We start from the raw sequence: 15,260 nt of genomic DNA, 5'->3' as shown, positions 1-15,260 counted from the left end.
ACACCTGTGAAAATAATTTCTATTCCCATGACTTTTTTGTTCTCTGGGAAATTATTTTTGATGATAAATACAGAAACAAGCATAAAAATCAAAACATATACAATAGTGATAGTAATATTAATGATAAAATAATGGTCAGTGCAAAGTAGCCAAATTCTTCGGTGGGGGGCGGTGAGGGACCTGGATAAAGGCTAGGGGGGCGCTGGCCCAAAAAAGGTTGAGAAACACTGATCTAAAACACGACTTAATCAGTTAATAAGTAACTTTTTTCCCATTTCATATTGTTTCTGAACTGTTCGTGCTTTGCTTGAGCAGGGGCGCAATATGTCGATCGTGGAAGGTTTTGAGTAGATCTCGGCATTAGGTGACTAACTGAACTCCGCCAGAACGCTGAGACCAGCACGTCCTCCTCTGGCTCGCTTAATTAAAACGTTCGTAACTTTATTAAAGAACAACAAAAAATTCAACAAAACGTGTTCAAATTAATGACTCAACAACAATAATAATTTTGTTTCAACAAGGTGTTGCGCAATTCTGTGCGTTTTGGTTCAATTACCAAAATAACGAGCAGGAGCAGAGCAGGAGTTTAAAATTAACTAATCAACCACCGCTGTGTTCAGGGAGCGCTTATTAATGATCGCAAAAATAAATATCAAGCCTGCAAACCTAATATTGTAACGGACTCATTGTTATGTTTTAACGTATCTCTGGTCAGCTTGTGGAGCGCAGGAGGTTGCCATGGCAACGAGTGTGTTTAAATAACAGAGAGACGGAGAGTAAAAAGGTGTGAGTGGTTTTGAGTTGATCGCCTGTTCGGGTTGTTTTACCTTTGTCTTGGCGCATCACAGCCGCTGTAATTTCTGAACAACTTTGACTAATTATCTCGTTAGTCTGTGAGTATACGTAATTTACAACATACATCAAACAAGGTAAATATGTTTCATTAAGTATTTCACAAACAAATGGCTTCTATCGCTATATTGATGTGAAATTAAATTAATTGTCTAATATAAAAAAATAGTTTGGTGCTGTCGGGCTCAGAGTCAGAGACTTTTCCTTTATCAAACAAATTTTTTTGCCCCTTATTTAGTGGAAATATTGATGTTAATGAGACTTTCTCCAAAATGATAACCTTTTTCAACCTTTATAACTCCACTGTTGAAAATAAGGCTCTAACATTCACAAATGACAGTGAAATAAAATCCAGTCCAACATCTGGTTTGAGGTGATTCCTCTGGAACCTGTTGGAGGAAAAATATCCCAACTTCAGAAGATGTGCTTTTAACTTAACAGAGCTCTGTATTTCCTCCTATCAGTATGAGAGTCAGGATGAGGAGGCGCCGTGTTAGGAAGAGAAGTGGAAGCTGCAGGATCTTCAGAACAAACGGATCATGATGCTAGGCTACTGATTATCCCTCTGACTGGACACAGAATCAATATAACCAGTTTAAAAGCTCAAATGAATGGTTATATGCCAGACATGGACAACTGGGATGCCCTCTATGCCATGATGTTCAGAATTTAGGTTTCATGGCATCTCAAGGAGTCAACATTGCAGCCAGTGGGCTGAAGGAAATACAGCTTTGTTTTGTAGCAGTTCAAGAGCTACCCAGCTTTTATCGCTTCGCAAACAAATTAATCAGCACAGAAACTCCAAAGCACACAAAGAAGCTATATATATATATATATATATATATATATTGTCATTGTACCCCCAAGAATTTAAAACTACTTTCACCCCTGCTTATAATAAATTAAATGACTCCACTTAAATTACCAGCACTTCACCTGCTGGGGTCTGAACGCACAGCTTCACAAATTACTCCTGGTCGCATCTGCAGAGAAATCAGCGCTGGTTCATCGGACAGTTGGATCTGCCTGAACCAAATCGATTCATTGAACTTTTTTTTTTTACCCTGTGCGGTCCGGGCGCATGCTTTTACAAGGATTTTTCTTTTTTCTTCCTTTTTTTGCGTGGTTCCACTTCCCCGAAACGGACAGATGCAACGTCTGCCGCTCTTCTGAGCGCCGCTCTCCTTCTGGGTGCGGGAGGGTAGCGTGTTCAGCTCCATTTGTGAAAACCACAGAATGTAAAGTTTAATTCTTTGCAGTGGCGGAGCCACGTCCGCATTGGTTGTGCAGCCGCAGCTCACTGCGCTTCTTACGATCTAATTAACTTGTGCACCTTTATTAATTTCCTCAAGATAAACTGCCGGCTCCTCTGTTAGACTATAAATGGATTCAGCATTGCATTCTCTTTAGTTTTCTCTGTTCTCTATGTAATGATGACTGAAATTAAATGTGCCATTTCTACCAAAGTTTTTGAATGGGCTTCCTAACAATCCAAATCATCCGGTCCAGAAAGACGCATTTAGTTCAGAGTCCATGAGATGGTATTCAACAAGGATTCTTTTATTGATTGATTTTAGTTGCCTCTGCAATAAAATCTTTGCATAAAGTCTATAATATCTGCGCATGTGCACTAGTCAAGGGTGTTAATTATAACCTGTCAAATGGCTGACGGGCTTTAAATTTTCCTGTCATTTAAAAAAATAACCGGTCAAATACGGAAAATATTCGGTTAACGCGACCTCTGTGCTCTGCACTCTGTACTCATATTATCCAAGTGTAACCAGGATAATTTTTTTGTTAGATTCAGTTTATTGTATTTTTCTATTTTGTTAGATCTAATTTTATGTGTTTTTATTTAAAGATTTAATTAAAATCCTCCTTTCCATACTTTATTTAACACCAACCAAGCGAGAACACAATTGTTCTCGCGAGGTTTTAACGTCATGTGACAGCTGCACGTCAGCGTCCTAAATTGACAGCCATGGCTTATATTGCTGCTGAATCGCACCTTAGATAGGAGACGCTGTCTGACTCTGACGTGCAGACGTGTGATCATTTCATCCGAAAATTGTAGCGATCACGGTTGAGCAAGAGGGAACTGGCCGGGTGTGTTCCAGATCCCACCCCCGCTCGAGGAGTGACTGAAGGATCTAGAACACATCAAGGATTGTCTGGTTTTTCGTGCTGACCGGACTGGCGAGCTAATCACTGCGGATCCAGAAATACACCTATCATTTGAGGAAACATTTCCAAACTGGTTGGAAATTCAGCCAACCATTTCACTGCTGGAACTGAATTACTATTTTTGTGTTTTTCCTTACATCATCGACAGAGACTTCCTTGCCTAAGGAACCTTGCTGGACTTTGAAATTGTTAAACAACTTGTATATATTGTAAATATAAATACACCTCACTGATTTTGCACCATCCAGTTGTCTGTGTTTTGCAAGTTGCCACCACCTCCAGTAGACGAACCTAGAACCTAGTTCTCAAGAAATTTATTTTTTAAATGTATTTCTTTAATAATCCTAAAATGAAACTCGGGTTACACAAGTCATTGTGGAAGCTGTGGCCAGGGCCTGGATAACACCATCAGTTGTTATGGTGCCACAAATGCTCTTTGGCTGTTGCCAGACAAACAGCAATTGTCTGGAAATAAATGCTGCTTCCAGACACCATTTGTAAACTGCTAATCCACATCATTTGCTTTTGTCGCTCCTCTTTAAATTTCTGCCTGGACATAATTAGAAAGCTGAGAGAGATGTTGGAGTAGGGGATCCTTGCGCTTTATGATCAATGTGCTGCAGCAGTATCAACTCTGTTGTCACTGGCCAAACTTTAACTCCACTGCACAATTCCAGCTTTGATGAAAAAAGAAGGAATTATACAAAACATCCTTTTCTGCTAAAACGGAACAGTTTTTTTTGTTTATGACATTAACAGAGCAAATCAACTGAAAATGCATAAGAAACAAACTTTGAAAACAATCTGTGAAACTAGTGATGTATTGACTGATTGCTCAAATACATTTAACTCAATGATTCCCTTTCTAGGTGCAATGCAAAAACCCCAGCCCGTGTTTCAACAGTCCGTCTAACCTGACAAGATGGTTTAATCAATTCCAGGGAGGGCAACTTGTTTGGTCTGATTGATGTTTTAATCAGAGACACAAGAGAAACCATCCCTTCTAGACAAGGCACTATAACTCTTGCCAACCAGGTTTTATTAGTTCTAAACTATTCTTCCCAGGAACGGTTAATGTTAACAAAAAATACTTTGATGAGCACCAGTACAAGGTATGATCTAGTTACAAGGTTCTTCATGAATAGTTTTTGCTCTTATATGGAACAACTATGTTAAAATCTTCAGAGTAAATATTTCTATCTTCTCAGATTGGTTATGAGAGAAAAGGTTCCTCAGCAAAGAATGAAAACTTAGAGAAAAGGATGAGAAGAGTGGCAGTACATTTTACAGTTCTGATTTATTGTATTACGTGACACTATATTCATGAGCGTGGCTTTAACCAGCTCTGCCCAGTCTACCCAGACCAGATTCTTCTCCATTTGCAGAAGTTGTTGATTACTCCTTTATTGTAACAATGTTTGTAAAGTCTCTATTTCCCCTTGAATGGGCCCATATTTACAAAAAAAATGTATTTCAGCAGAGTATCTGGGTTACACCCAGATAGAACAAACAAACTTCTGAACCTTTTAATGTTACAGAAGTTCAAATTCAAATTAATCTAGAAGAAAAAAAAAGGATTTAGCAGTCAATTATTGTTCAAGAGAAATTGGACCTTTAAGGTGGTGATTGGAAAATAGGCAACAAAATCTCTGACAGCTATACCTGAAAGGTGAAATCTTCATTCTGTTGTCTCTGATCAGCAGGAGCTCTGACTTCGTCTCGCTTCAGAACAGGAAAAAAAGGTTCAGTCAAATCACACAGTAGTACACCATAAACATTTATAAACCATCAGCTCTGAAAACTGAACATTTTGCCAGAACTGATTGGAGGCCTTCTGTTTTTTTTTTTCAGATTTCTTAGTGAAATGAAAAAATGTCTTTATTTAGACCCCAGCTGAACTTTGTCAATGTGCTACATCGATCATGACAAAAAAAAAATGTATATGAATTTAGAAAGAACAATCAGAGAAACACAGCTTCTCTCTCTAAAAAAGGTTGAACTGGTCATGAGAGCAAAAACCACACTCGCATTCATAACCCAAATACACATGGAGACGCTGAAGCATCTCAAAAAGATTATAGATGAGAGAGATATATATACACCCCTCTGTCAAATTTTAATCGGAGTTTGATGGATTAATTGATATTAATTGATATCCCCCCACACCCGGTAACCTCATACCCTCCTCCCCCCAAACATATGTCACATATATGATATGACGGGAACTTTGTGACCTCCTGACCTCCCTGGCACCCTTCTGTCAAATTTTAATTGGAGTTTGATGTGAATAAATAAATATAAATGAATAAATAAATATACTATATTCTAAACCATGTTGAATTAGATTAGGAATATTATAACTAATGGTTTTAAACAGATTATATTCATGATACACAGTGCTGGAATTAATTGCCTCTAACTCTTGTCCCATAAGAGGCAGGGTAACCAGAATCTTTCTTTTGTCTGTCTCCAAGGAGGAGGAGGGGGGAGAGTCTTGCCATGTGTGCGTGCGTGTGTATCTGATCTCTGAGCCAGCATACGGTGAAACCTACCTCGTACTATTTCACAGAATATGATATATCCTATAGCTAGGTAAGAGAGGCTGACCTCTGACCCCGCAGCCGGTGATGTCCACCTCAGGATACATTAGGCAATCTTAGGCAACTTTTAGTTTTCTGCAGTTAAAGTGAAAGACAAACTCTAACATCACTGCCTTTCCAGAATTTGTCCTCACTTCATTGTGAATGCTACTTTGCTTCAGTCTTTTTCCTGTTGTTGAATCAACACTGATCTTCTCAGTGCTTCATGCTTTCTCCAAAATAGTAAAAGTTGGTTTAAATATATTTGAAACTTATAGATTTTTTTTTTCTAGTGTGATACATTTCAGTAAAAGTTCCTCATCTGTAAATTTTATTTCTTAAGAATATGTGACAGTCACTAAACAGGCCTATGTTAGGCTACTAATATTTATCTTTCAGTTTTTCCCAAAGTTTAAAGTTTTTTACAGTGCACAACCACTCTCCAAGAGTTGCTCCAACATGGTAAATTGTTTTGTTACCTTTAAAATTATCTACAGCTTTTGTCTCTGACTTATACGCTGATTGTTTTTTTGACACTAATGATTCTTTCCTTCCATCTGTTATCTTACATGCTTAAGTGTGTTCACTAACAAAACATAGTACGGCCATAGTTGTTAAGGTTCCAATACTAAGAACTTATAAATGATCAATGTGAACCATCAGTCTGTATTAAAATATTTAGTACAATTTGTATTTTTTATTTAGATTTGATGTTTCCATGTGAGCACTTGGATTTCTATCGATTTATTGAATGATGCTCTGTGTAAATATTTATCAAACTGAATGGTCATTCAGGTTTTATATATATTTTTTTCTCTTCATTCAATGCTTGTTGCTGAAATTCAAATATATGCTGGCTATCAACCAACAATTCAATCAGTGAATCTTTGCTTTTTTTTCCTCAACTAGCCCTTCTCAGGAAGACTTACATCTTCTGACACCGGGCCCCGCTTATAATAACATTAACTAAGTTAGCTGTTGGTACACTTACCTAAAGAATACAACTTGCTCGCTACACAACCAGACTCCAAGAGTTGGTCAAACCATGGTAAATTGTTTTGTTACCTTTAAAATTATCTACAACTTTTTTCCTTGGTCCTAATGATGCTATCTGTTCAATAATGTTCACTAACAGATAGTACACCTCTTGTTATTGATAAGATTATAAATGATCAATGTGAAGCATCAGTGTGCGTTCAAGAAGATCATATCAGTCAGATTTTGTAAAATATCATGATACTCAAAGGAATCAAAATTATAGTTCACAAAATTATAGTTTCAGGGAACTTCGACTGTATGAAAGGAATGATTGAAATACACTATAAAAATATTCTATTTGCAGAATCCTGATAATAAAACTTCAATTGTGAACTGAATAATTCGATTGCAATTAGACACAAAAGAATCGACTGTTAATTAGTAATCATACTATGGAAATGACTAGCAAGATCTGAACAAACAAGAAACTTGACTACCTCAATGGATTTCACTCGCAATGAACCGTCTGACTTTCTTTAGTCGACTAAATGTAATCTTACCAAATTTTGGCCATAGAGCAAACAGGTACTGAGCTTGAAGCAGTTCAGATGCCTCCAGCCGTCTGGTAAAGCTAGACTCCAGCCTTCCTCACTGTAAAATAAAACATTCTGCTTAATTAAAGAGTTCAAGAGAACTTCACTTAATTCTCAACAACTTGTTGTTTGTACTCATCTTAAACAAGTAGCAGGAACTTTTGGATTTAAAAAAAAAGATGCTTTACAAGTGAATCTATTTAAGTTGAGTCTGCAACAACTAGAATAAAATAAAAAGTGAACTATTTGAAAGTAGTGAGAATTTGGGGTGATAAATGTTTCACATTTTAACACACACAGACATTACTCCATTTCTACTCAAGTAAACCGAGAGGTTTAGAACAGTACAACTATGTCATGTAATGACATATAGTAAATACATTGCTGCTGCTGTAACCATAAAGTAAAATAAATTTTGCATTGAATAATATTTCGGATGAGTTTAAGAATATTGTTTGCCAAAATCACACAATGTAACTACACTTGTCTTTTACATGTTGCAGTAATTGAATCTTTTGAGACAATTGGTTTGGATACATTTAAGTAACTACAACCTATTTTCCTGCTCCACATACTTGGCTAGCAATGTTCCAGTTAGCTTCCCAGTCTGAACTTCTGGACAATGTCTTGATTCAGTCAAATCTTCTATCCTGTATCTCCTGTACTCTGATATTCTACAGAATTCATTCTGTGAAAGCTTTGCTAGATGGTCTTCTTCATGCTATGAATGCAGTATCTGGTTTCTCTTACTTTAACCCGCCCAACTTGCACCTGATTGGCATGTTAGCCTTTCGCTTCCCTCCCAGTGAGACAGTGCTTCACAAAAACTGTTTCTCAAATTGTTGATCTCCATCAGAAGATGAGAAGACATGGTGACTGAGTTTTAGACACTAGTTGACAGCTCATGCAGCTTTTTACTAAACGGCAGTCCTAAAAGTATATATCTTTAAACTATGAATAAATACGTACAATTTCATAATTATTTGATCCAGTGGTTATAGAAGTTTGATAATGCAATTCAGGGAGTGTTGTTTCTTAATGTCAGTGTTTCTGCTACTGGAGTGAGACAGTAATAAGACAAGGAATAGGGTTAAACAAGGATTTAGAAATAAAAATACAAAGATGATAGTTGTATTTACTGGGAGAAAGACTATGGCTAGTTATCAGGAAATAAATATTATTTAAAACAAAAAACAACAAAAAGTACATCTGTCGGAGTTCACACAGAACTTTAGGTGGTGACAAACTAGTGAGTAAAATGAAAAACTTGGTACATGTGACGTAATGCAATTTATGTAAAATACATTAAAATGAATTAATTGCACATTTAAGTGAGATTTGACAACAATTTCACTGAAAGAGTCACAAAAATTCTGACAGAGTTGACGGAATGTCATACTATCTCAATTTATATGATCTTATTCTGAAGGACGCCATATTGTAGTTCATCAGGTCCATGAAATATTTACAGTGAACCACAATTAAGCTTTTATTTCACAAAATTTCATCAAAGTTTTGTAAATTGTCAGTTATGGTGTTGACACATCATGGTTGTGACAAACAACTTAGGAATAGAAAGTAGAAAAAACTAAAGAATAACATAAACTAACCAGAGCTAACTAGCCTTCTTAGCAAAGGAAGAGAAAGGAAGTGGTCATGGGGTCCTCAGAAGTTCTGGTGCCCCCCAATAATGCCTGATTTTTTTTACATTCTTTTCATGTCTGACGGTGTTGACAAAAACTAGTGACAAATTTCAATGGAGTTGGAAAATATATAAAAAGGATTTTTAATTCAATTTATTGATACTTTTATAATTATTTATATGACTACTTATACTTAGTTGTCATAATATATAATTGTAGTATTTCTTTAATTGTTTTAAACTATTATAATGTATTGAGTTCTTCTCCTGGACAAAGGGATTTTACAGGCACCACCCACCGACTGTAATGTTTCAAATAAATAAAAAAATCCGCAAATACCAGGAAAATATACATGAATAATATCACACTGAACACAAATCCTAATCATTAATCTCTACTGTATTTGCTCCTTTCATCTTCTTCTGCAGCCCCTGAATTAACAGGAACAACTGATGTTTGTTCGTTCTGTAAGAAAAAGAACAAAGTTTTGCTTCTTTTACATTGTTGTTTTTAGAACACACAAATGATACAGTACATTAAAATGAAAGTTGTTCATTTACATTATAGTCATTTAGCCACAAAGGGAAAGTTATTAGTTATTGTGATGGAGACCAGGGGTTCCATCCCATGTTGATTATTGATATTATGTTATTTATTTTCAGTTCAAATGTATTTTGTATCAGTTCTTTATTTCAGTTACTTTGACATTTGGTGAACATTCTTTTTGGGTAGGGAGACTGGCCATCTTTCCTGTTCAGAGAATGTGGGGGGGGGAATGTCAGTTTGTTTTGATTTAGATTAGTCAATTTGAGTTAATTGAGTACTTGCCTTTCTGGGTGTGTCTCAGCGAGGTGGAGCAGAGAGGGAGACAAATGTTCCTGGAACATACCAGCTTCCATTAAGAGGGGTAATACTCTGAGGATTTATTTTGTTACCTTTACTTTTTGATTGACCTTAGAATAGTTTAGTTTTAATAATTTGCATGCATGTAAATATTTGTTGGATCATTTATGGTTGTTAGGTTTGTGTAAATAGTGTTTGTTGTTTGTCCTTTTTTGATCACCCCTTCACCTGGTGTAAGTGGAACTTGCCTCAGGTATAAATGTAAGCTGCTTTGTTTCACTAAAGAGAGAAGAGGTTGTTGGTGTCACTTGGAGCTCCTGAATAAAAACACCTCAAAGACATTTTGTCGCCTCACTTCCTCCTTACTAACGCAGAGCCTCCGCCGGTCAAAGTGACAGTTATACTCTACAATTCAGAGGGGAAAAGGTTTTAGACATGTTAATGAGATCCAATTTTTTTTCAACGTTTTGACACACCTTAAAGTCTCTTCAGCTCATGGAGTTGTTTCAGCAAAGTTAGCGTTCGTGGAGGGAAACTTGCTGTTGCTGTTCTGCTCAGTCAGAAAGTTACTAACGTCAGAAAAATCTGTTGTCATGTCATGAGCTGGAAAAAAAATCAACAGGCATGTTTGCAAAAATAGAAGTCGCTTCGTAGTTTTACTTAAGACTTATAAAATTGTTTTATGATTTTGGTTATGGTTGCAGAATTTAAACTGAGGTAACACTAAACAATAAATTGTTGGGTATATAGTGTGAAAAACAGGAGATGAAGTGAGGACAAATTCTGGAAAGGCAGTGATGTTAGAGTTTGTCTTTCACTTTAACTGCAGAAAACTAAAAGTTGCCTAAGATTGCCTAATGTATCCTGAGGTGGACATCACCGGCTGCGGGGTCAGAGGTCAGCCTCTCTTACCTAGCTATAGGATATATCATATTCTGTGAAATAGTACGAGGTAGGTTTCACCGTATGCTGGCTCAGAGATCAGATACACACGCACGCACACATGGCAAGACTCTCCCCCCTCCTCCTCCTTGGAGACAGACAAAAGAAAGATTCTGGTTACCCTGCCTCTTATGGGACAAGAGTTAGAGGCAATTAATTCCAGCACTGTGTATCATGAATATAATCTGTTTAAAACCATTAGTTACAATATTCCTAATCTAATTCAACATGGTTTAGAATATAGTATATTTATTTATTCATTTATATTTATTTATTCAAATCAAACTCCAATTAAAATTTGACAGAAGGGTGCCAGGGAGGTCAGGAGGTCACAAAGTTCCCGTCATATCATATATGTGACATATGTTTGGGGGGAGGAGGGTATGAGGTTACCGGGTGTGGGGGGATATCAATTAATATCAATTAATCCATCAAACTCCGATTAAAATTTGACAGAGGGGTGTATATATATCTCTCTCATCTATAATCTTTTTGAGATGCTTCAGCGTCTCCATGTGTATTTGTGTTATGAACGCGAGTGTGGTATATCTCTCTTAGATGTACCAAGAGACACACACTCTGAAAGCATTGCTTTGTTGGAAAGTCATAAAAAGCATCAAGACAAATAATGCATTCTTAAAACTCTGATACTGATAAGTATTCAATTATTCCTTGATTATGTGGCTTTGAAGCTCAGTGTTGTGACTGGAGACATGATTTCCAGCTTTTCCTCTCAGCATTAAGATATTAGCTATTGAAAGAAGAATGAATGCATGCAGACGATATGTCCACAGAGAGGCTGCTGTTCTGATTACTTGATACAACGCAGCTGCTTCTTATAAAGGATGCACACATGGGTGCTCTTGCAAATTTACATCATAAAAAGTACTTGGCTAAAAAGACAAATATGTGCAGACAAACAGGTGCATGCACAGATGCACACAGTGGGAATCACACTCAAACACACACACACCTCTCTGCCCGTGAAATCTGTATGCCAGGCAAACCAGAACCGGGAGGCGATAACAAATCTAATTTCCGGCATGTTTGCCAAGTTTCCAGACAGCATTTGTCTTCTGGCTGAATGTGGGGAATGGGATCTGAGTCGAGTAAACAAGTGCACAGATATCCTGTGATAGAATTTGCCACTTCATACCAGCTTCCATCAGAGACTGGACAAACACTCACAGACCGTGTTCAGCATCTGCTGCAGTTGCAGAGGTAAGACCAGGCAGAACAGATTCCACTGAAACTTCAGGACTGGACTTCAAGTCAGACTAAGGCAGCGTATGTCATGGGGTGTGGTTGGTGGTGGTGAGGATGAACGATGATGATGATTATTTAATGAGAAGCTCAAAACAGTCCAATGCAGGCGGCACGGCAGAGAGAATAGCACACAGCTAATTACCGGTAGCAACAGATAGAGAACTGAAAAACAAGAGCTGACGCCGACACAGGACTTAACCAGTTCTACTGAGACGACTGACAGACTGACGCTGACAAAGACGAGGACCCGACAAGAGACAAAGACAACAGGTGAGTTTAAATACACACGGGAACGAGACACACCTGGGAAGCAATCAACGGGGAAGACGCAGAGACAACAGAGACTCACAGGACAGAAACTGAACACAGAAAACCCTTACAATAAGTACACAGAAACACAGATCATGGCAGTGTAAAGTCCTAGTGAATGTGTAATGCAGGAATTAGCAGTAACAGGTACGGGTGTTTTCTTACAAACTTGACAAAGATCTTCATTCAGGTCTTTTCTATTTCTATTTCTGTTGTCACACTACACCAAACTGTGTAGTTCTAAGCTAAACTAGACTTAAAACTACATAATAGGTCTACACATAGTTCTACTGTGTTCTATCACATAATCTATAGTTCTACACCAAACATAGAATTATACTGGTGGAAAACTACACCGAACTACACCATTTTTGTTATTTGTAATTTGTATGCTCTCTCTACATACGGATTACAGAGAGAGAGTTATGACATCATAATTTCAAAAAAAGACATGGCTTGCACGTTCGCATGAAGCATAAAAACTGCAGTTTTGACATATTTCCACTCTGGAACTCAATTTCAAAATGGATCGTTTCTGGTTTCCCAAGATGCCGGATCCAAAGACAAAAACCTTTTGTGAATACACCTAAAATCTTCTCTATGTGGATGAGGCCTGGGTCTCAGGAATGGTCATAAGACAGAAAAACAATAGATGCATGACTTAGTTCAGAACAGAGGTGATATTTCAGAAGTCAGAAGCTTCCTATTGAGGAAGACACATTTCAATGGAGCAAACATGAACGCTACTCTACTAGAGAAAACAGATCAGAAGAACAGCTTCTAAAAACATCTGCATTCTAGTAATGGCAGGGGGAACAAAGATGTATGAAGGTTTGTACTGTAGGCTGTTTATGGTAAATTAAGAGGACAAATACTGAAAAAATGCTTTGAAGGACATTATTCCATTCATCAAACTGAATCCACTTATGAAAAAGTGTCTTCCAAACCTTTTCACCTGTAATGTAAGTAATATTATAAGAGGCTTGCTTTTCTTTTTTTAAATTACATTTACAATCACATTAACTAAAGTACACCTTCTCTCAATTAGTATGTGACACAAGAGGAATTGTGGTAAAACTTCTGGATGTACCAACAACACATATTCTTTACAAAGCATGAGAGCATTGTACATTTTAGAAGTTACCAAGAACAAAGTAGCAGCATCAGACGGTTCTGGCTTGGCCACCGTCCAGGCTTTCTAAATATAGCAAAGGACGCCCAGAGCTGCTTGAGTGACTGGATTTCTGCTGGAGCTGGCTGAAGAGGAGCTGATGCAATCCAAGAACTTTCTTCAGTCACAGCATCTAATATGTTCTGTTTGGACTTTCTACAATTAGATCTAAAGTTCTGATGATTTGCGAGTGCTTTGGATTCTTTTTTTGTGTCTACAGTCTCTTTAGAAAGTGGGGCTGAAAAACTTGCTCAGTTTCTGTGACACATTCTGACAAGGCCATAAAATAAATCCCAATTGATTTGGAGAGCTAATTAGAGAAGGCCAGTGAGACACGGGGAGACAGAAGAGGCTTATAAATTGGACAGCTTGTAGCTGTATGTATGAACAATACCCACACCAATCAGTTCTATTCACATTTAACTGTCAATTACTGCTGGTGTTTTGACACGAGAAAGAACAAAATGGTCATCTAAATTAAGACGGAATAAAAAAACTAACACACTGAATAGAAACAAACATAAAGAAGGCCAAATTATGTGAAAAGAAATGTGAAAAATAAAACAAAAACTTTCACATACATCTTATTATGTTGCAGAAAAGATCGGGAAACCTTTTGGTTCACCAGTCTGGGAAAGACCAAAATAAATATACTGAATTTCTGATTAGATTAGGCAACAATGTTTATCATTACTGATGTAATTAAAATGGTGCCCTAAAGGGGCCAGTCAATAGACATTTAGCTAATATAATGTAAGAAATGCTCAAAATACAATATTGTCAGGTACACATCACCAATGTTATTCGTTGTTTACTCAGTTTAACTGCAATGTGTTTACAATTAGGTTCAGAACTACTTTTGTGAGATACTGCATGCTAATGACAACTACCCCAAACAGCACCCCAAGACAACCACTGGCCACCTTTTGGCCAGTCTCCACCGAGGGCTGGGAAAGACAACGAACTAGCCGGGCATGTCTCCGGAACTAAAGCCTCAAACTGAAAGCTGAGAAACAAAAGGTCTCCTACATCCCTGTCATGGAGAAATAGAAGAGGACTGTAGTGGCAACTTGTGAAGCTCTAGTGAACTCCAAGAGAGTAAAGACAACAAAGGAAAACTGTGTTGGCCACAAGAAACATTGAAACAAACTGGAGATTTTTACTTAGGGTGTACTCACCTTCATTACCAGCAGTTTAGACATTGAGTATGTGTCGAGTTATTTTGAGGGAGTAGCAAATTTGCACTGTCATACAAACTGACTGTGACTCCATCAGATTACAGAAAGCTCAAATGGTAATCCAATCCATCACACAGGACAAATCAGTACCTCAGAATAAACACAAAAATTCAAAACACAAATGAGCTGCAAACTCTTGAGTTTGTTGATGGTTTTGGTCACCAGTTGGCACAGTTCAGCTACTGAGGTTATTTTCATTTACAACTTCACTTTTAATGCTTTTCTCGTTAGTTTTACAATACAATATGAACTGGAGGTTTTGATCAATGATATTGAGTTTTTAAATACAGTCTGCTTTTGCTGTTATTGTGCTGAAACCTATGAAAGCAGAGTGTCATCCGATGAGTTCACAGCTTCAGCAGATGAGCAGATGAAGGAAACTGAACTTTTAAATTTATGATCCATTTTTTCTGAGAATATTGAAGAAAATATGACCATCACCTTACATTTACGTATGGTTGTGGTGTCTTTAATGAACAGTTCCATCAGCTTACAATTTAATAGAATCAATAATTGATTAAAAGAAAACAATGTCAAGGTGTTTTGAAATGGTCCTAGATTAGAAATGTATAATTAATCACTTAAAGACTCCTTATTTCTGACATCTAAAATAAAAAAAAATAAGTAAATGAGAGCAGATTTGTGGAAATTCTGGCAATTTA

The 15,260-nt window shown here is 37.1% G+C and overlaps 1 protein-coding gene across 3 annotated transcripts in view; it reads right to left on the bottom strand.

The window, feature by feature from the left end:
* Positions 1-15,260, bottom strand: part of LOC145555015 (attractin-like protein 1) — a 175,988-nt gene that overhangs the window by 57,334 nt on the left and 103,394 nt on the right. The gene's annotated exons all lie outside the window — the stretch shown is intronic.

This window comes from Poecilia reticulata, chromosome 15, assembly GCF_904066995.2.
Source record: "Poecilia reticulata chromosome 15, P_reticulata-male-v2, whole genome shotgun sequence".
NCBI classification, from domain to species: domain Eukaryota; kingdom Metazoa; phylum Chordata; class Actinopteri; order Cyprinodontiformes; family Poeciliidae; genus Poecilia; species Poecilia reticulata.
Note: the sequence above shows the minus strand (reverse complement) of the source record. Positions and strands in the feature narration are given on the sequence as shown.